The following is a 20,389-nucleotide window of genomic DNA, read 5'->3' as shown; positions in this document are numbered from 1 at the left end:
AATGTTTAGAAAATAATGACATAATGATGGCAACATATATACAAATGTGCTGGATACAATTGATGTATTGATTGTTATAAGAAGTATTAGAGCCACCAATACAATGGTCTTATTGGGGAAAAAAAAGAATAAATATAGCATTTCTCCCTACAGCCCAGGCTTCTGGCTCAGCTGCTTGGATCAATTGCATGGCTTTGGATTGTTCTCCTTAGCCCACAGGCCCAAGTAATTATGTTTTCATTGACCGAAACCTAGGTCTCCTGTGTCATTGAACCCAAGTAACCAAAATGTCATAGCTACAGAGAAGCGCCTAAGAGCAACAATAAAAAGCTAGGTAACGGGAAATTGGGGTTAGAAAGATGAACAATCCCTCGTGAATCACAAGTCGGTGACATTGGACTCTATACAGGAGTCTTCTTCTTCCTGTCACTTCAGGCTAAGTGCAGCTTCAGGAAGGTCCCAGATCCTGAGCCCTTGTGGAGATCAAGTACAAGTCTGTCTTTCTTCTCTTCCCTCACATCACAGAGAGCTTCTTGCATATAGAGGAAATGGCCAGTACAGACATTTCACTGAGGGGGAAACTACCTGCTCCTGGATTACAGTCAGGGGACACCCTAAACGTTAGTGATGACATTAACCCCCACTTTATAAAACAGCAGCCAGAGCAATAAGGTTTTAGAAACTAGAACAGGAGCGCCCATTTTCTCCTGAGTTCTCTTTTTCAACAGTTCCTCTTCTGACCCTTTATTTTAATATAAATGAATTAGTCCACTGGCACAATCATTTCTGGCCTTGACCAAAGCTCTAAATAAATAGGATGGCTCAATTTACAGTTTGGAAATGAAAACAGTTTGATACAAATTATCCATCTCACATTTGGTTCTCAACAAATACCCTTCTCTCACTTTAAAAGCTCCATATGGAAGGATTTTGAACCACGCGTGGCACAGGGCACAAAAGCTTTCCATTAATGTAAATTTCCACGATGGCCTAGCGCATCCCATATTGGGCTGCTGCTGGTGGCATAATGATTATGCACTGGGCTGCTAACCACAAGGTGAGCAGTTTGGAACCAGCAGCTGCTCCTTCAGAGAAAGATGAGGCTTTTTACTTCTGTAAAGTAGTAAAAGTTGCTGAAATCCACAACGGGGCAGATCTACCCTGTTCCATAGGGTTGCTATGGACCTGCATAGACTTGATAGCAGTGAATTTCGTTTTTTGTGCCTGGTACAGAAATAAACACTAGAGAGTGTGAGTTGTCATTTGATTATCACAATTAATGTTGCTAATGCCTGTACAAGATGAGTGTTCAGAGGATTTTAGGATAATTAAACCATTCACCAACTGCAATTGAGGGGATTCCCACTCACAGTGACCCTGAAAATCAGAGCAGAATTTCTCCTGTGGGTTTCTGAAGTTTTAAATCTTTACAGGAGTGGTGGGATTGATCCACTGACCTTGTTGTTAGCAGCCTAATGGATAACCTACTGTATCATTAGGGCTCCTATTACAGCAGGTGGAATTCAACACCTCTCCCCTGAATTCCTCAGCCAACTCCAAATCATGCAAGTTTTACTGCAGTGGTTCTCAACATTCCTAATCCATGACCCATTCATATAGTTCCTCATGTGGTGGTGACCCCTAACCATAAAGTGATTTTCATTGATAATTCATAACAATTATTTTGCTACCATTATGAATTGGGTGATCTCTGTGAAAAGGTCATTCAGCGCCCAAAGCGGTTGTGACCCACAGGTTGAGAACCATTGTTTTACAGGCTGCCTCTTTTCAAGAAAAAGGAAAAGATTGCTGTATTATGAATTCCAACCTGCACACCCAATCACTTATTCTCTCATTGGATACATCCATTTCTGGACCCACTGCCATGAAGTCAGTTTCCACTCATAGTGACCCTAGAGGAAAGAATAGAACTGCTCCATAGGACTTCTGATGCTGCAAATGTATGGAAGCAGATAGTCTCATCTCTCTGGAATTGAAAGACTGCTGGGTTTGAACCACCAACCTGTGGGTTAACAGCCCAGTGCTTACCTCATTGCATCACCAGGGATCCTCTGTATGACACAAGGCTTTGTCAATGCCCTCTTGCAGTGGTTGGGATTCCCATAAATGGTCACTACAGGGCAATTTGCAGAATTTGTTGCTTAGGGTGGATAGGCCAAGTCACAGGGAGTCAAATCTTCACTAAGCAATCACACCCATAGTTTCTACCATTTTCATGACACACATGCTCTTTCCTATCAGGGTTTGTGCTTGCTCAGCTCCTGGGATAGATAGAGACATGGGTTGCAAGTAGAAGTCAATGTAGCTTGCTTGCTGTGCTGAAAGTCATGAAGGCACCAGGACAGCTCTGTGGTGATGCCCATTTACAGGAGTTAGTGAGGAGTTTTAAAGGTGCACAGGGAACCAGCTCCCAGCCTCTGAGATGCATTGGAGGAACCAATGGTTATGATTGTTATTGGACATTTGTGGAACGATCTGCCAAAGAAACACTGAACACAACAGACATTACCTGTAATTATTGAACAAGGTTCTAGTGGGCTAAGTTAACCAATTAATTTTTAATTTATTACATGGGCAGAGAGTTGGTAGTTCTGGGAATGAGCCAGAATTTAGTAATCTCTCCAGTTGTTCTGGTAATGACCAGCTTCTCCTCTGCATTGCCAGCAATTTCAGCACAAGCCTCTCGCTTCACAGCCATTCTCCACAGGTGTCCTCCAGGTGTTTCCTCAGACAGGAAACCACAGTCAGGTAAGACGAGATTGGTATTGCCTTTTTCTTGAAAACCAGTTTGACTTCCTGTTCCCCATCTGAGGCAAACTCCTACCCTCTGTGGGCTGGGTCACCAGTGATTCTCTTTCATATCAACAAATCCACTTCAGTCCCACCTAGCCTTGGAATTATCTCAAAAGATCTGTTTGCAGGCTATCTTTCAGGAGTCTGACGATGTGTGGCCTGGCCTTAAAGAATGAAGCACCTAGCAGTGTATTAGCCCAGAGGATGCACTGTTGCCAGGTCTAACTCTATAAGGAAGGGTTGAAAAGAGAGGATCACATTTTATTCTTCAGATTCTTCATTCTTTCTGTAGCAGCAAGGAAAAAATTTGCCTCTAAATAAGTTATCATGCCACACTAGTATTTGAATAAATAAACAGATATTTGTAAGGATGTTTTTATCCTGTCAGTAGCTCTGGTGTCATCGTTGTTAAGATACCTTTGGCTTCGACCTACAAGGTAAGCAGTTTGAAACAGCAGCCTTTCTGCCGAAGAGAGAGGAGGCTATCTACTCTTCCAGAGGTGTAGTTGTGGGAAACTTACAGAGGCAGTTCTACCCTGTCCTATAGAGTTGCTATGAATCTACATGGACTCGATGGCAGTCAATTTTGGAGTAAGCATGTACATACACTCACACACTCAGTTACATACACATCAAACCAAAAATAAGCTCAGAGCCAACCTATAGGACAGGGTTAGAACGTACCCTGAGAGTTTCTGAGACTCTACAGGAGTAGAAAGCCCATTCTGTCTCCTGTGGAGCAGGTAGTGGTTTCAAACTGTAGACCTTGTAGTTAGCAACCGAATGTGTATTCACTATGCTACCAGAGTCAAAGACACACTCACACACACACACACACACACACACACACACACACACACACACACACATACACACACACCCCAGAAATACAATCTGAATTTATAGGCCTCTTTAATGACTGCATTTAATGATTTAATGATTTATATGTAAATCAAATATTGCATGGTATATTCTAGTCTTTCACCTCCCACTGTGATCCAATTGTTGTTATTGTATCCCTCTGCCCCAAAACACATTACTGTGCTTAAAGGATTATTTATGCATTTTGGATATATCTGACAAATATAAATATATGTAGATATGCCTGCCAGATAAATGATATAATTATTCATTCCTAGTCTTGCTGTCTTCCTTCTTAATGTTTTCTTTTAAAAAGAAAAAGTTTTAAACTAAGATATGTATTTTCTTTTACTGTTAGTTGCTTTCTGAATCTTATTGAAGGAGACTTGACCTATTCCAATGTAATGATGATTTTTCTTCCATTTATGTCTGTGGTTCTCAACCTTCCTAATGCTGCGACCATTTAATAGAGTTCCCCTTGTTGTGGTGACCCCCCCAACCATAAAATTATTTTCGTTATTATTCATAACTGTAATTTTGCGACTCTTATGAATCAGACGACCTTGTTCAAGGGCCATTTGACCCCTAAAGCATTGCGACCCACAGGTTGAGAACCATTGATGTAGATGGAGCAGGAGGACCACAGGATGCAGGCCTGAGTCAATCTGGGTTCAGTTGAATGAATTCAAAGTTGGCAGACCACTGATGGCTTCAGGGATTGGCAGAAGTTATAACAGGAAGTGGAAAAACAGATGCTGGATCTAGAATCCCCAGAAGTGAAGTAGCTTCCACATAGTCAATCTATACAGAGTAGGCCACGCCCCTGATTAAACATCCCTCAATTTTTTTTCCAATCATAATATTGGGGGCTCATACAACTCTTATCACAATCTATATATACAACCATTTATCAAGCACACTTGTACTTTTGTTGCCATCATCATTCTCAAACATTTACTTTCTACTTGAGCCCTTGGTGTCATCCCCTCATGTAAAAAAATCATTTTATTAATGGCTCATACAACTCCTATCACAATCCATACATATATCAATCATTTAAGGCACATTTGTAAATTTGTTGCCCTCATCATTCTCAAACATTTGCTCTCCCTCCCTACTCCCGCCTCCCTCATGAACCCTTGATAATTTATAAATTATTATCTTGTCATATTTTGCCCTGTCTGACATCTCCCTTCACCCACTCTTTCTGTTGTCCGTCCCCCTTGGAGGAGGTCCCATGTAGATTCTTGTAATAGGTTCCCCCTTTCCAACCCACTCTCGCCTTCTACCCTCCCGGTATCGACACTCACACCACTGGTCCATAATGGATCATCCATGCTGGATTCCCTGTGTTTCCAGTTCCTATTTGTGCTATTGTGCATCCCCTGGTCTACCCAGACTTGCAAAGCACAATTCGGAGCATGATAGTGGGGGTAGGGAGAGGAAGCATTTAGGAACTAGAAGAAAGTTGTATTTTCATCGTTGCTGCAACGCACCCTGACTGTCTCATATCCTCCCCAAGACTCTACTGTAAAGGGGGTGTCCAGTGGCCTACAAATGAGCTTTGGGTCTCCACTTTGCACTCCCCTGTTCATTCACTAGGTAAGATTTTTTGTTCTGATGATGCTTGATACCTGATCCCTTAATACATTGTGATCACACTGGCTGGTGTGCTTCTTCCATGTGTGCTTTGTTGCTTCTGAGCTAGATGGCCACCTGTTTACCTTCAAGCCTTTAAGACCCCAGATGCTATATCTTTTGATAGCCGGGTAACATCAGCTTTCTTCATTACATTTGCTTGTGCACCCATTTGTCTTCAGTGGTCATATCAGGGAGGTGAGCACAAAATGATATGATTTTTTTGTTCATTGATGCCTGATAACTGATTCCTTCAGCACCTCATGGTCACACAGGCAGGTGTGCTTCTTCCATGTGGGCTTTATTACTTCTGAGCCAGATGGCCGCTTGTTTATCTTCAAGCCTTTAAGACGTCAGACACTATCTCTTTTGATAGACTGGCACCATCAGCTTTCTTCACCACATTTAGTTGTTCACCCACTTTGTCTTCAGCGGTTGTGTTGGGAAGGTGGCCATCATAGAATGCCAATTTAATAGAAGAAACTATTCTTGCATTGATGGGTACTTGAGAGGAGGTCCAATGTCCCTCTGCTACCTTAAAACTAACCTTATAAATATATGAACATAGATCTATTTTCCCATCCTCAAGTATAAATATATTTGCATATGTAGATGTCTTTATCTAGAGTTCTGTAAATGCCGTCTGCCTCCCAGCTCTTTCCTCTATTTCTTTTGACTTCCCTCCTGTCCCACTATCATGTTCAGTCACCACCAGGGTCTCAGCAATTCTTCTTAGTTACATTACCCTTGATTAAGCCCAACCTGACCTCTCACACCTTCCACACCACCGATTTCGATCGCTTGTTGTTCCCTTGTCCCTGGGTTTATTAACACTACTATCTTTCCCCCCACCTCCCCGTCTCCTATGTCCCCATGGAACTATCAGTCCTGTTGTTTTCTCCTTGAATTGTTCATCCAGCCTATCTTATTTAGACGGACCTGAGGAGATAATAATATGTACAAAAACAAGACAGAGCACAGCCAAGCAAAAATATACAACAAAACAACAACAAAACATTCCCTGTGGTTGTTGGGTGCTGTTGTTCAGGTAAAGTGCTCCAGTTGAGGGCAATGGGTCAGAGCAATACTGTGATGTATGCATGGGGGCTGTTCCTTTTCAGCAGCCTCCATAGCCCGGTCACTGGTACATGGCGAAAAAAAGAAGAAGAAGAAAACAAACAAACAAACAAACAAAAAACAACCCAATGACAAAAACAAAACAAAACAAAAAACCAGGAAAGAAAAGGTTGTAGTTACTTCAAGGATTTTTTGTTGGCCCTTAGAAGTGTTTTCCAGTCTAGTCTGTTGAGTCACCATGCTCAGCCCCATAGTCCACCTTCAGCATTCCCTACTGACCTGGCACTCCTTTCCCTTGCAATTCTCTTGCACTCCATTAATGTTTTGCCTCGATTTGGCAGTAACTGATTGGGTGCAATTCCCTCACTGTTTCTCCGGTGTTGTCGCCTGTAGGGTTATGGGTCAGTGAGGGACGTTATGTCTCATAGTGGGACCGTCCATGTAGTCCTCTCTGTCGACTGGCTGTTCTAATTGGGAACATTGATCTCCTGGCCTGCTGACTTGGAGAACAGCCAAGCAGACTTTAACAAATGCGAACAAAAATCTAATAAGATCATCAGAGAAGCTGAAGAACACTTAAGAGCTATGTCTGATGCGATGAAGTGGAAAAACCTTAGAATTATTGACTTACTGGAGGAAGACACAACAAAGAAGTCATCTACAACAATAGTTAGAGAATTCTTGGGGTAAAGCTTCCTCAGCTTTATGAATGAAAACCAGACAACCATTCAGAAGGCTGAAAGAACACCAGCTAGATTTGATCCCAAGAAGAAGTCACCAAGGCACATAGTAGTTATATTATCCAACTTTGAGGAAAAGGAGAAAATCATGAGAGCAGCTAGGGAAGAACAAGCAATCACATATAAAGGTTCCCAAATAAGAATGTGCTCAGACCTATCAGCAGAAACTATGAAGAAGAGGAGAGAGTGGAGTATCATATTCCAAAAATTGAAGGAAATCAATGCAAACCCAAGAATACTCTACCCAGCCAAATTATTGATCAAGATAGATAGAGAAGTTAGCGTGTTCCCAGACAAGGGAAAAATCAAAGAATATGTTAGAAGAAACCCAGCCCTACAGAAGATCCTTGCCAACACAGTATGGGCAGAAGAACAACACTTACCAAGCATAAATAAGAGACCACCACATAGACAACCTCACCCAGAGGGCAAAAAAAGAGAAAACAGATCTCAAGATAGCATTGACTTAAATATAGAAAGACTTGAAAGGCTGCTGAGGTAAGCTTTACAAAATGGCAAATGGGGCTTAGGGAAAAAGCTAAAGTATAGAGATAATCCTGGGGTGAGGACCAGGTAATATGGCAGGTACCAGACCAAATACAGGGAAACACATGGTAGACAACTAACGTGGAGGTGGGGAACGGAAAAAATAATAATAAAAAAGAAAGGGTAGTGGGGGCACAGGGCACTAACCCACCCAAGAGTAGGGTATTGTTTTTATCTCCATAGGGGTAGAGGGACCAGACTTCAACCCGATGCTACAAGATGTGAATTCAACATGCCGTCATGGAGTAGGAAATCAGTTGAGAGGGCTGGGGGCCGGTCCCAACCCCAACTACTAAGGGGACATCTGCCCCTCCCCTCAGAATAATTTATTTCAAAGCACAGCCCTGAATCTACAGCTCCGGAAAAGGGGCATATCTGATGGGACACCGGGGAGCAAATGAAGGGGGAGGAGGAGAGAGTGGAGCACATTCTGGCCCAGCAGGCCAGGATTTCGATGTTCCCAATTAGAACATCCCTCAATTGTCTGAAGGCTATGACCAGATTTTTTAAAAATCATTTAATTATGTTTGTTTACAAGTCTTATGACAATCTATCCATTCATCCATCAACTTTGTCAAGCACATGTGTACATATGCTGCCATCATCATTTTCAAAATGTTTTCTTTCTATTTGAGTTCTTGGTATCAGCTCATTTCCTCCTTTCCCCACCTTTCTCCCATAAATTATTATCTTTTTCATGTCTTACACCAAACACAGTCTCCCTTCACACACTTTTCTGTTGTCCATCCCCCTGGGGGGTTGTTATATGTCAATCATTGTGATCCGTTCCTCCTTTTCTCCCCACACCTTACCTGTATCCTTACTCTCATTATTGGTCCTCGGGTGGTTATCTGTCCTGGATTCCCAGTGTTGCAAGCTCTTGCCTGTACCAGTGTACATGCTCCAATGTAGACTGATTTGTAAGGTAGAATTGGGGTCATGACAGTGGGGCGTGGGGGGGAAGGTAGGATGGAAGCATTAAAGAACTAGAGGAAAGTTGTGTGTTTTGTCAGTGCTATACTGCACCCTGATAGACTCTTCCCTTTCTCGTGTTCCTTCTATAAGGGGATGGCTATGACCAGATGAAGGAGGGGGTATTCTTCACAGAAGATCCTATTATGGAATTCACCACATTATGTTAGACCATATTATGGGAAAATTCTTGCCTAGCCAAGTTGACATAAAACCTATCTTGGAATGTCTATTGGAAATAACTTTCCCTATGTATGGACTGTGATAAGAGTTGTATGAGCCCCTAATAAATTGTTTTTTAAAAAAAAGAAAATCACTTGCCCATACATATATTTTTACGTTTATTTTTTTAGTGTCCATGCTTGTATAGGAGTAGAGTATAAAATATTTTTGAAAAAATATAATTAAAAGATAAAAATTAAAAGTATACACTTCATTTCTTTTTTCTAAAGAACACATGAAGTTTATTAACTAACAACCTGTAACATAACCACACTACTAATGTTCCTTTCCCAAATTAGTTACAAGACAATTAATGCTCCATATTCAGCCTCTCTCTCTCTCTCTTTTTTTTTCATTTTATTAGGGCCTCATACAACTCTTATCACAATCCATACATATACATACATCAATTGTATAAAGCACATCTGTACATTCTTTGTCCTAATTATGTTCAAAGCATTTGCTCTCCACTTAAACCGTTTGCATCAGGTTCTCTTTTTTTCCCCCTCCCTTTCCACTCCCCCTCCCTCATGAGCCCTTGATAATTTATAGATTGTTATTTTGTCATATCTTGCCCTATCCGGAGTCTCCCTTCCCCCCCCTTCTCTGCCATCCGTCTCCCAGGGAGGAGGTCACATGTGGATCCTTGTAATCAGTTTCCCCTTTCCAACCCACTCACCCTCTACTCTCCCAGGATTGCCCCTCACACCCCTGGTCCTGAAGGTATCATCCACACTGGATTTCCTGTGTCTCCAGCTCCCATATGCACCAGTATATAACCTCTGCCCTATCCAGTCCATCAAGGAGGATTTCGGATCATGGTAGTTGGGGGAGGAAGCATCCAGGATCTGGGGGAAAGCTGTGATCTTCATTGGTACTACATCGCACACTGACTGACCCATATCCTCTCCTAAACCCCTCTATGAGGTGATCTCCAGTGGCCAACAAATGGGCTTTGGGTCTCCATGCTGTACTCCCCCCTTCATTAACAATGGTATATATATATATATATATATATATATATATATATATATATATATATATATATATATATATATATATATATATATATATATATATATATATATCAATCATGATGCCTTATAGCTGGTCCATTTGGCACCTCGTGATTGCACAGGCTGGTGTGCTTCCTCCATGTGGGCTTTATTGCTTCTGAGCTAGATGGCCACTTGTTCACCTTCAAGCCTTTAAGACCCCAGACACTATCTCTTGATAGCCAGGCACCATCAGCTTTTTCGCCACATTTGCTTATGCATCCGTTTGTCTTAGGTGATAGTATCATGGAGGTGTGCAGCCAATGATATCATTTTTTGTTCTTTGATGTCTGATAACTGATCCTTTCCGGACCACGCGATCACACAGACTGGTGTGTTCTCCCATGTGGGCTTTGTTGCTTCTGAGCTAGATGGCCGCTTGTTTATCTTCAAGCCTTTAAGACCCCAGACACTATCTCTTTGGATAGCCGGGCACCATCAGCTTTCTTTACCATATTTACTTGTTCACCCACTTTGGCTTCAGCAGTTGTTTCGGGAGGGTGAGCATCGTAGAGTGCCAATTTAATAAAAGAAAGTATTCATGCATTGAGGGTGTGCTTGAGTAGAGGTCCTAGGTCCTTCCGCCACCTTAATACCAAACCTATAAATATAGACACATACATATATTTCCCCATCCACATATATATATTTGCTTGTACATGTCTTTGTTGAGACCTCTATAGATGCCCTTTGACTCTCAGCTCTTTCCTCCATCTCCCTTGACTTTCCTCCGTCCCCACCTGGGTTACAGCTATAGCTCTTCTTTATGTAACCTTACCCTTGATCATTCCCTACCAGGCCTGCCACTCCCCCCTCACTACCATTTTGTGTCCCATGTTGTTCCCTTGTCCCTGTGTTTGTTAACACCACTTTCTTAACCCCCCCTCCACTTTCCCCTATCCTATGTCCCCCCAGAACTGTCAGTCCCGTTGGTTTTTTTCTCCAGATAGTTCATCCAGCCTGTATTATTTAGACAGACCTGTGGAGACAATAACATGCATGAAAACAAGACAGAGGGAAACAAAGAAACAGAATACAACCAGACAACAAAACAACAACAACAATCCAATGACAAAGAACAAAACAAAACATATCAAGAAAGAAAAGTTTGTAGTTAGTTCAAGCATCATTTGTTGGTCTTTAGGAGTGTTTTCCAGTCCAATCTGTTGGGGCACCACGCCCTGTCCCCAAAGTCCTCTTTCAGCATTCCTGGGGACCTTGCCACTCCATTCCCTTGCTGTTCCACTGCACTCCCCCAGTGCTTTGCCTTGGTGTGGTGGGATCATGTCAGGTGCAATCCTCACACTGTGTCTCTGGTGCTGTCCCCTGTATCACCCTTGGTCACTTTTAGGCATCATGTCTCATAGTGGGGCAAGCCATGTTGTCCTCTCTGTGGACTGGCTGCTCTACTCAGGAACATCATCCTCATGGCCTGGTGGGCCATGCTCTGCTCCACTCTCTCCTCCTCCCCTTTCATCTGCTCCTGTGTGCTCTGATCAGATATGTCCATCTCCCGGAGCTGCAGAATTAATGTCATCCTTTGAAACAAATTCTTCTCGGGGGAGGGGCAGGAATCCACTTAATTTTTGGTGCTGGGGCCAGCCTCCCAGACCTCTCTACTGGTTCCCTACTCCATGCTGAGATATTGCATTCACACCTTGCAGCATTGGGTTGAAGTCTGGTCCCACTTTCCCTGTGGTGATATAAACAATACCCTCCCCTTGGGTGGATTAGGGCCCCATGCCCCCACTCCCCTTTTCTTCCTTATATTCATCCTTTTACTTTCCTTCCCCCACCTCCTCCACCATTGTCTACCATGTGCATCCCTGGTTTTGTTCTGGTCTCTGCCATACTACACAGACTTCACCACAAAAATGTTTGTATACAGTAGCTTTTTCCCCTATGCCACTTCTGCATTAAAAAAATTTTTTTTAATACTTACCTCAGCGGGCTCATGTTGTACTTGTCCTTTTGTGCCTGACTTACTTCGCTTAGCATGATTTCCTCCAGTTCTTCCCATGCCGCTATGTGCCTCACTTGTTCATCACTGCTTTTTAGTGATGCATAGTACTCCATTTTATGTATATACCACAGTTTTTTAATCCAATCATCAGTTGATGGAAATTTGGGTTGCTTCTGCCTCCTTGCAATTGTGAACTGTGCCGCAATGAACATTGGAGCAAAGATGTTTGGTCTTGGTTTGTTTCTTGCCTCTTCTGGATTTATGCCCAATAGGGGGGATTGCTGGGTCATATGGTAACTCTATTTCCATATGTCTTAGGTATCACCAGATTGATTTCGATAGTGGCTGTACATACTTACAGGCCCAACAGCAATGGATGAGAGTTCCTGTCTCCCCACAGCCCCTTCAACAGTTGTTGCTTTCTGATGTTTGAATTGGGCTAACTTTGAGGGTGTCAGGTGGTACCTCATTGTTGTTTTAATCTGCATTTCTCTTATGACTAAAGATCGGGAACATTTTCGCATATGTTTGTTGGTATTCAGATTTCTGTCCATGTGAAATTTCTGTTCAAGTCCTTTGCCCACCTTTCAAGTGGGCTATTGGTGTTTTTCTTTTTGGAAGGTAGCAGAGTATTGTAGATTTTAGAAATAAGGCCTTTGTCTGATGTGTCATTGCTAAAGATGTTTTCCCAGTCTGTGGACTCACTTATTACTCTCTAGGTGAATTCTCTAGATGTACACAAGTGTTTTATCTTCAGTATATTCTATTTGTCAATTTTTGCCTTGCGAGGGAATTCTTACTGGAAATCTTCCCCAGCTTAATAAATGAAAATCAGGCAACCAGTCAGGAGGCTGGAAGAATACCAGCCAAACAGAATCCCAAGATGAAGTCACTAAGACACAGTTTTCAAAATATCCAACTATGAGGAAATGGAGAAGATCATTAAAGCAGCTAGGGAAAAGCAAACAGTTATGTATAAGGGTACCCCAATAAGTGTATGTTCAGATCTATCGGCAGAAATGATGAAGAAAAAGAAGGAATGGAGTAACATATTCCAAAAATTGAAGGAAAACAACACAAACCCAAGAATACTTTATTAAGACAAATGATTGATTAAGATACATGGAGGAGTAAGTCTTCCCAGACAAAGATAATCTTACAGAATACATCAAAAGAAACTCAGTCCTATAAAAGATTCTTGTTGATCCAGTATGGGCAAAGCACAACACTCATCGAGGACAAACAACAGACCATCAGAGGGAACAACTCATAGGGCAACAAAGAGAAAACAGCACCCGGGATTGCATTGGCTCAATAGTGGAACAAAGGCAAATGTAAACCATACACACTACATAAGTGGATAAGATAGGGTGGTAGGAAAACACACTACACAAAAAGTATAAGATGACATCACAGAGTCCACAGACGGATTTAATAACAGTGATTTTCAATGGCCTAAACTCAGGCATGAAAAGGCAGAGGCTAGCAGACTGGCTCAGAAATCATAACTCATCAGTCTGCTGCCTACAGGAGGCACATTTCAAGCTTGCAGACAAAAACAGGCTAGAATTAAAGGCTGAAGAAAAATATACCAAGCAAATGACAATGCCAAAAAGGAGGGGTAGGGATCTTAAAATCTGACACAATTGATTTCAAGATACAGACCGTAACAAGAGCCAAGAATGGGCACTATATAATTCTCAAGGGAACAGTACACCAAGAAACAGTGAGCATAATAAATATATATGAGCCCAATGAGCGACCTGCGAAAGATGTAAATGAATGACTCCAAAAGATTCAAAAAGAAATCACAGTCTCAGTCAGGGTTCAGTGTAGCAACGATGAAACATACAACTTTCTTCTAGTTCCTACATGCTTCCTCCTAACCATATCTACTGACTATCATGATCCCAATGATACCTTACAAACCTGGCTAGACCAGAGGACGTACACTGGTACAGATTCAAAATGGAAACACAGGGAACCAAGGATGGATGATACCTTCAGTGCCAGTAGTGAAAGTAGGAATAACATGAGGGTTGAAGGAGGGTGGGGTAGAGAGGGGGACCCGATTATAAGAAACTACATATAATCTCCTGCATGGGGGGTGGACAACAGGAAAGTGGGTGAAGGGAGACATCGGACAGTTTAAGATATGACAAAATAATAATTTATACGTAATCAAGAATTTAAGAGGGAGGGCTGAGGCAGAAGGGAGGGGGGAAATGAGGATCCGATGCCAGGGGCTTAAGCGGAGAGCAAATGTTTTGAGAATGATGATGGCAACGAATGTACAAATGTGCTTTACACAAATGATGTATGTATCGATTGTGATAAGAACTGTATGAGCCCGTAATAAAATCATTAAAAAAAGAGAAAGAAACCACAGGCTCAACCATTATATTTGGTGAATATAATACACCACTCTGAAAAAGACAAGTCATTGGGAAAGAAACTCAACAAGGAGGCTACAGATTTAAATAACACGATTGGATGACATGACTTGGTACATATTTTCAGTGATTTCCACCCAAATGCCTAAAATGTCACCTTCTGTTAGTAGCTATGGTGTCATCGTGGTTAAGATACCTCTGGCTTCGACCTTCAAGGTAAGCAGCTTGAAACCACCAGCTTTTCTGCCGAAGAGAGAGGAGGCTGCATTTATATAGGATGATTGGGAAATAGATCTACATGCATATATATTTATAGGTTTATTATTAAGGCAGCAGATGGGCATTGGACCTCCACTCAAGTACTTACTCAATGCAAGAACACCTTGTTCTATTAAATTGGTATTCCATGATGCACACCTTCCTGACACAATCACTGAAGACAAAGCAGGTGCATAAGCAAATGGGGTGAGAAAGCTGATGGTGCCCAGTTATCAATAGTTACAGTGTTTGCAGTTTTACAGGCTTGAAGATAAACATGCGGAGTATCTAGCTCAGAAGCAAGTGAGCCCACATGGAAGAAACACACCAGCCTGTGTGACCCCAAGGTATTGAAGGGATCAGGTATCAGGCATCAAAGAACAACAACAACCAAAAAAAATCATTGTAAATGAGGGTGAGTGCATAGAGAAGACCCAAAGCCCAACTGTAGGCAACTGGACATTCCCTCACAGAAGGGTCACGGGAGGAGATGAGCCAGTCAGCATACAGTATAGCAACAATGAAACATAAAACTTTCCTCTGCTTCTTAAATGCCACCCGACTCTATCATGACCCCAATTCTATCTTACGGATCTGTCTAGACAGAGGATGTACACTGGTACAGGTAAGGAACTGGAAACACAGGTAATCCAGGACAGATGATTCCTTCAGGACCAGTGCTGCGAATGTCAATATCAGAGGGTCGAAGGATGGGGGGGTTGAAAAAGGGAACTGATTATAAGGATATACATGTAACTTCCTCTTTTGGGGATGGACAACAGACAAGTGTGTGAAGGGAGATGTCGGACAGTGTAAGATATGACAAAATAATAATAATTTATATATTATCAAGGGTTTATGATGGAGGGGGTAGCGGGAAGGGAGGGGGAATAAAAGAGGAGCAGATTCCAAGGGCGTAAGTACAGAACAAATATTATGAGAATGATGAGGCAACAAATGTACAAATGTGCTTGACACAGTTGACATATGTATGGATTGTGATAAGAGTTGTATGAACCCCAATAAAATGATTTAAAAATAGAAGCCAGAAATTTTTTTATCTTTATTTGATTGACTAACTTTGGTAAGCATCAGGTTCTCCATTTTCCACATCTTGCAGTGAAGTCATCATATTCTTGATGCATAATATTCCATGTATGAATGTTTCAGAGTTTATTTTTCCATTCCGGTATAATTGGAGTGCTTGATGGTTTCCATCTTTTTCCTAAGATGGAAATTGCTGCAATGAACATAGATGTGCATATGTCTGTCTGTATTGTGTTCTTCTTTTATTTAGGGTGTATACAAGTAGAGAGATTGCAGGATTGAAAGATAATTGTATTTACATTGATTTAAGGAACATTCTGTCTTTTTATTAGCTCAGCCCTATCTTCACTCCATAAATTTGCTATTTGTGAATGTTTTAGAGCTATAATATTTCCTTCACTGCTTTTCCAGGATAGCTCTCTCTTCCCAGAATCATGACAGCAGGATCTTGTTTGAATTTAAACACTAGTCAGAGGAAAGCAATTTTGAAGCAATGCATTTTCGAAATGAAGCCCATAGGCCTGCAATGTATTTTATAGTTTAATCCTGATAGTCTCCTTTATTAATACTTATAACAAATAATTCACTATACGTTCCTGATGTTCTTGTATATGTTCTTCCTTGTCTTCTTCTTCTACCTGACGATAGAGCGGTTACCTTCTCTCAGGCTCTAGTTCGTAGTTGTTGGTAGAACTTTGGAGGGTCTTCTACCCTGACTGTGACTTACCTCTAGAAGGTCTAATGGTTTTACAATTTCTGCAAACAAACACATGGCATGCAAGATAGAGTTCTGAACAAGTTACTGCATTTATGGGTGATGATCTCTAAAGGAGAGCATATAGAACATATTACGGTAATCCAGCCTATCACTCACTGAGTTAGTTAAACAGGACACACTTTTTTGAACTGGGAAGAAAAACACCGTGTTGGTTAGTGTTATATGCCAACTTGATTGGACCAAGATTCTCAGTAATTTGCAAGTTTTATCATGATGTAATTAGTCTGTTTTATAATAATGTAATTATTTCCCATGATGTGACCTGATGTGATCAGTCAATCAATTGTGAGAGGAGTTTCTTCAGAATTGTGGTCTACCTGCTCTGGTATACGAGGGGATTCCCCCCCGCCCCAAACTGGGAAAAAGCTGTGCTGGTTGGGGCTTTTGTAGTAAGCATTTTTCCCATGAGGCAAGCATGGGGCTACTTGCTCTGAGTTAGTGTACCTATGGTGTCGCATGGTTATGTCCTCTCTGAATTTTTTCATAAAAGCAGTTTCACTTGAACCATTTTAGTATGTGTTTGATGGCTGATTTAAGAGAACAGCATGTGGTTGTGAAATTTTGTTTCCTACTTGAGAAAAATGGCGCAAAAACTGTTGTGATGTTCAACACGGCTCACAGCACAATGGGAAAAACTCAAATGTTCGAGTGGTTTACTTTTTTCAAAAAAGGTGAAACGTTGTTTGTTGCCAAACCTCATTCTGGACATCCATCAACTTCCTGGACAGACAAAAATTTTGAAAAAATTCATGCATTTGTGCTCAAAGAGTGACGACAGACAATTGAAGAGATGGGGAAGTTATCTGGACTGTCTTGGAGCTCAGTTCTGCTTCCCATTTCCACAGAAGATTTGTGAATGAGAAGGGTCACTGTGACATTTGTGCCTCGGGTTCTGACTGGCCTAGAAAGAGAGCATCAAGTGGAAACATGCTGTGCTTTCAAAGAACAGCTCTGAAGAGACACAGACTTTCCCCCGCAGGACATTAAGTGATGAGGCATGATGCTATACTGACGACCGCCAAGATAAGCATCAATAAAATAGAAGACGCCATTGTCACTTCACCCCCCCAAATGCTCATCAAGTGAAATCAAAGATCAAGACGACACTCATATGCGTTCTTCTTTTTTTTAAAAAGTTTTTCTCAAAATATCTTTTTATTGGTGGCTTGTACAATTCTTTTTTGTTTGTTTGTTTTTGGTGTTTTCCATTTTATTAGGGGGCTCATACAACTCTTATCACAATTCATACATATACATACATCAATTGTATAAAGCCCATCCGTACATTCTTTGCTCTAATCATTTTCAAAGCATTTGCTCTCCACTTAAGCCCTTTGCTTCAGGTCCTCTTTTTTCCCCCTCCCTCCCTGCTACCCCTACCTCATGAGCCCTTGATAATTTATAGATTGTTATTTTGTCATATCTTTCCCTATCTGGGGTCTCCCTTCCCTGCCTTCCCTGCCAATCCGTCTCCCAGGGAGGAGGTCTCCTGTGGATCCTTGTAATCAGTTCCCCCTTTCCAACCCACTCACCCTCGACTCTCCCATTATCCTCTCTCACACCCCTGGTCCTGAAGTTATTATCCACCCTGGATTTCTTGTGCCTCCAGCTCCCATATGCACCAGTGCACAACCTCTGCCCCATCCAGTACTGCAAGGTAGAATTCGGATGATGGTAGTTGGGGGGAGGAAGCATCCAGAATCTGGGGGAAAGCTGTGTTCTTCCTCGGTACTACATCGCACCCTGACTGACCCATCTCCTCTCCTAAACCCCTCTATGATGGGATCTTCAGTGGCCAACAAATGTGCTTTGGGTCTCCACTCTGCACTTCCCCCCTCATTCACTATGGTATATATATATATATATATATATATATATATATATATATATATATATATATATCATATTTATATATACCAAATATATATATTTGCTTGATGACTTATACCTGGTCCCATTGGTACCTCGTGGCCGCACAGGTTGGTGTGCTTCTTGCATTGGACTTTATTTCTTCTGGGCTAGATGGTCGCTTGTTCACCTTCAAGCCTTTAAGACCCCAGACACTATCTCTTTTGATAGCCGGGCACCATCAGCTCACTTTGCCATATTTGTAAGAGTGCATTTGGATTTTGTTCCAGCAGGTCAGGCTGTTTAACTTTCTATGGAAAGGTTCTGAAAAACCTTGATTTATGGCAGATAGGGGACAGGTTTACATTTTATTTTTATAAAACATTTCATTGCGTCTCCTACAACTCTTATGACAATCCACACTCTAATAGATTCATTTATATTTGTACATATATTGGCATCATCAGTGTCAAAATATTTTCTTTCTCCTTGAGCCCTTGGTATCAGCTTATCTTTTTCTCCTCTCTATTCCATCCTCCCATCCTCATGACTTCTTGATAAATTATAAGTTATTATTTTCATATCTTACACCTTCCACTGCCTCCCTTCACCCATATTTCTGTTTTTCATACCCCTCTGGGTTGGGGAGCAGTTGTACATTGATCATTGTAATCTGTTCTCCCTTTATTCCCCCTTCTCCCTCCACCTTCGCCTTACCCTGGTGGCATCGCTACTCCCATTATTGCTCCGGAGGGGCTTATTTGTCCTGGATTCTGTGGGTTGCAAGTTCTTATCTGTACCAGTGTACATTCTCTGTTCTAACCATATTTGTAAGGTAGAATTGGAGTCATGATAGTGGGGAGAAGGAAGCATTAAAGAACTAGAGCAATGCTGTGTGTTTTGTCGGTGCAATACGGCACCCTGGCTGGCTCATTCCTACCTTGTGGCCCTTCTGTGAGGAAATGTTCAATTATCTACACTGGGGCTTTGGGTCTCCATTCTGATTCCCATCATTTGCATCAATATTATTATTTGTTTTGGCTCTTCTGATGCCTGATACCTGACCATTTGACACCTTTGTGATCACACAGGTTTGTGTTCTTCTTCCATGTGGCCTTTGTTGTTTCCCAGTAAGATGGCCACTTATTTAACTGCAAGTCTTTAAGACTCGGCCGCGATATCTTCCAACAGCCAGGCATCACCAGCTTTCTTCATCACTTTTGCTTTTGCACCCATTTTGTCTTCAGTGATTGTGTCAGGAAGTTGAACATCACAGACTAGCAGATGATTAAAACAACGTGTTCTTGCATTGAGGGAGGACTTCAGTAGAGGCTCAACGCCTGTCTGCTACCTTAATAGTTAACATATAAATATGTGTACATAAACCTAGATCCTTATCATTATATACTAATATATATGCATACATGCCTATATTTACACCTCTATAAATGTCTTTTGCCTCCTAGTTCTTTCCTCTATTTACTTTTAGTTTCCTCCTGTTTAGCGGACAGGCTTCGCCACCATGACAATGCATCTGCTCCCACAGCCATCTCATTGTGCCAATTTTGGGCAAAAACTAGCATGCCTCCCTTGCCCCACACATCTTACTCACCTGACCTTCCTCCATGTGATTTCTTTTTGCTTCCACAAATGATGAGGGACATGAAAGGACAGTGATTTGACTGCGTAGAAGTGGTGAAGAAGAAAAATACAACACGAGGAAGGTATTGTCAACCATTCAAACAGATGAATTTGAAAAATGTTTCCAAGAATGGAATCACAGATTTGACAAATGCATTAAGTTTAATGGAGAGTACTTAGAAAGTTATAAAGTAGTTTTTTAAAAAAAACCATCTAAATACATAGTTTCAAAAACCAAAATTCTGGGGTTTTGACAGGGTACCCCCTTGTATATATTTGTATGTAAATATGTGTATATACATACACATATATGTGGATATACACACATACGCATACATGTGTTTTTATGTATGTGTGCATGTATACACATTTATATCACTACTCTGGATCCTGTATGGAGCTCATTATCTGATTTATGATTCTTCGCACTTGTCAGCCTCTGAGAGTTATGAGCCAGTAGTTTGCCATCTTACCTATGGTATTGTTGGGAAGTGGTGAATCAACACGTTGCTTTCTGCTGATTTTGATTCATAAGA

At 41.5% G+C, this 20,389-nt stretch overlaps 1 protein-coding gene and 1 non-coding gene across 2 annotated transcripts in view; one reads left to right on the top strand and one right to left on the bottom strand.

The window, feature by feature from the left end:
- LOC142451656 (antigen WC1.1-like) overlaps nucleotides 1–20,389 on the bottom strand; it is a 208,777-nt gene that overhangs the window by 77,750 nt on the left and 110,638 nt on the right. The gene's annotated exons all lie outside the window — the stretch shown is intronic.
- LOC142452294 (small nucleolar RNA SNORA84) lies at nucleotides 6,332–6,465 on the top strand. Its single transcript, XR_012785311.1, has one exon. It is a non-coding gene; the product is annotated as a small nucleolar RNA SNORA84 (small nucleolar RNA).

The sequence above is a fragment of the Tenrec ecaudatus genome, chromosome 6 (genome assembly GCF_050624435.1).
Source record: "Tenrec ecaudatus isolate mTenEca1 chromosome 6, mTenEca1.hap1, whole genome shotgun sequence".
NCBI classification, from domain to species: domain Eukaryota; kingdom Metazoa; phylum Chordata; class Mammalia; order Afrosoricida; family Tenrecidae; genus Tenrec; species Tenrec ecaudatus.
The sequence above is the reverse complement of the archived record's forward strand: the minus strand, read 5'-3'. Positions and strand labels throughout refer to the sequence as shown.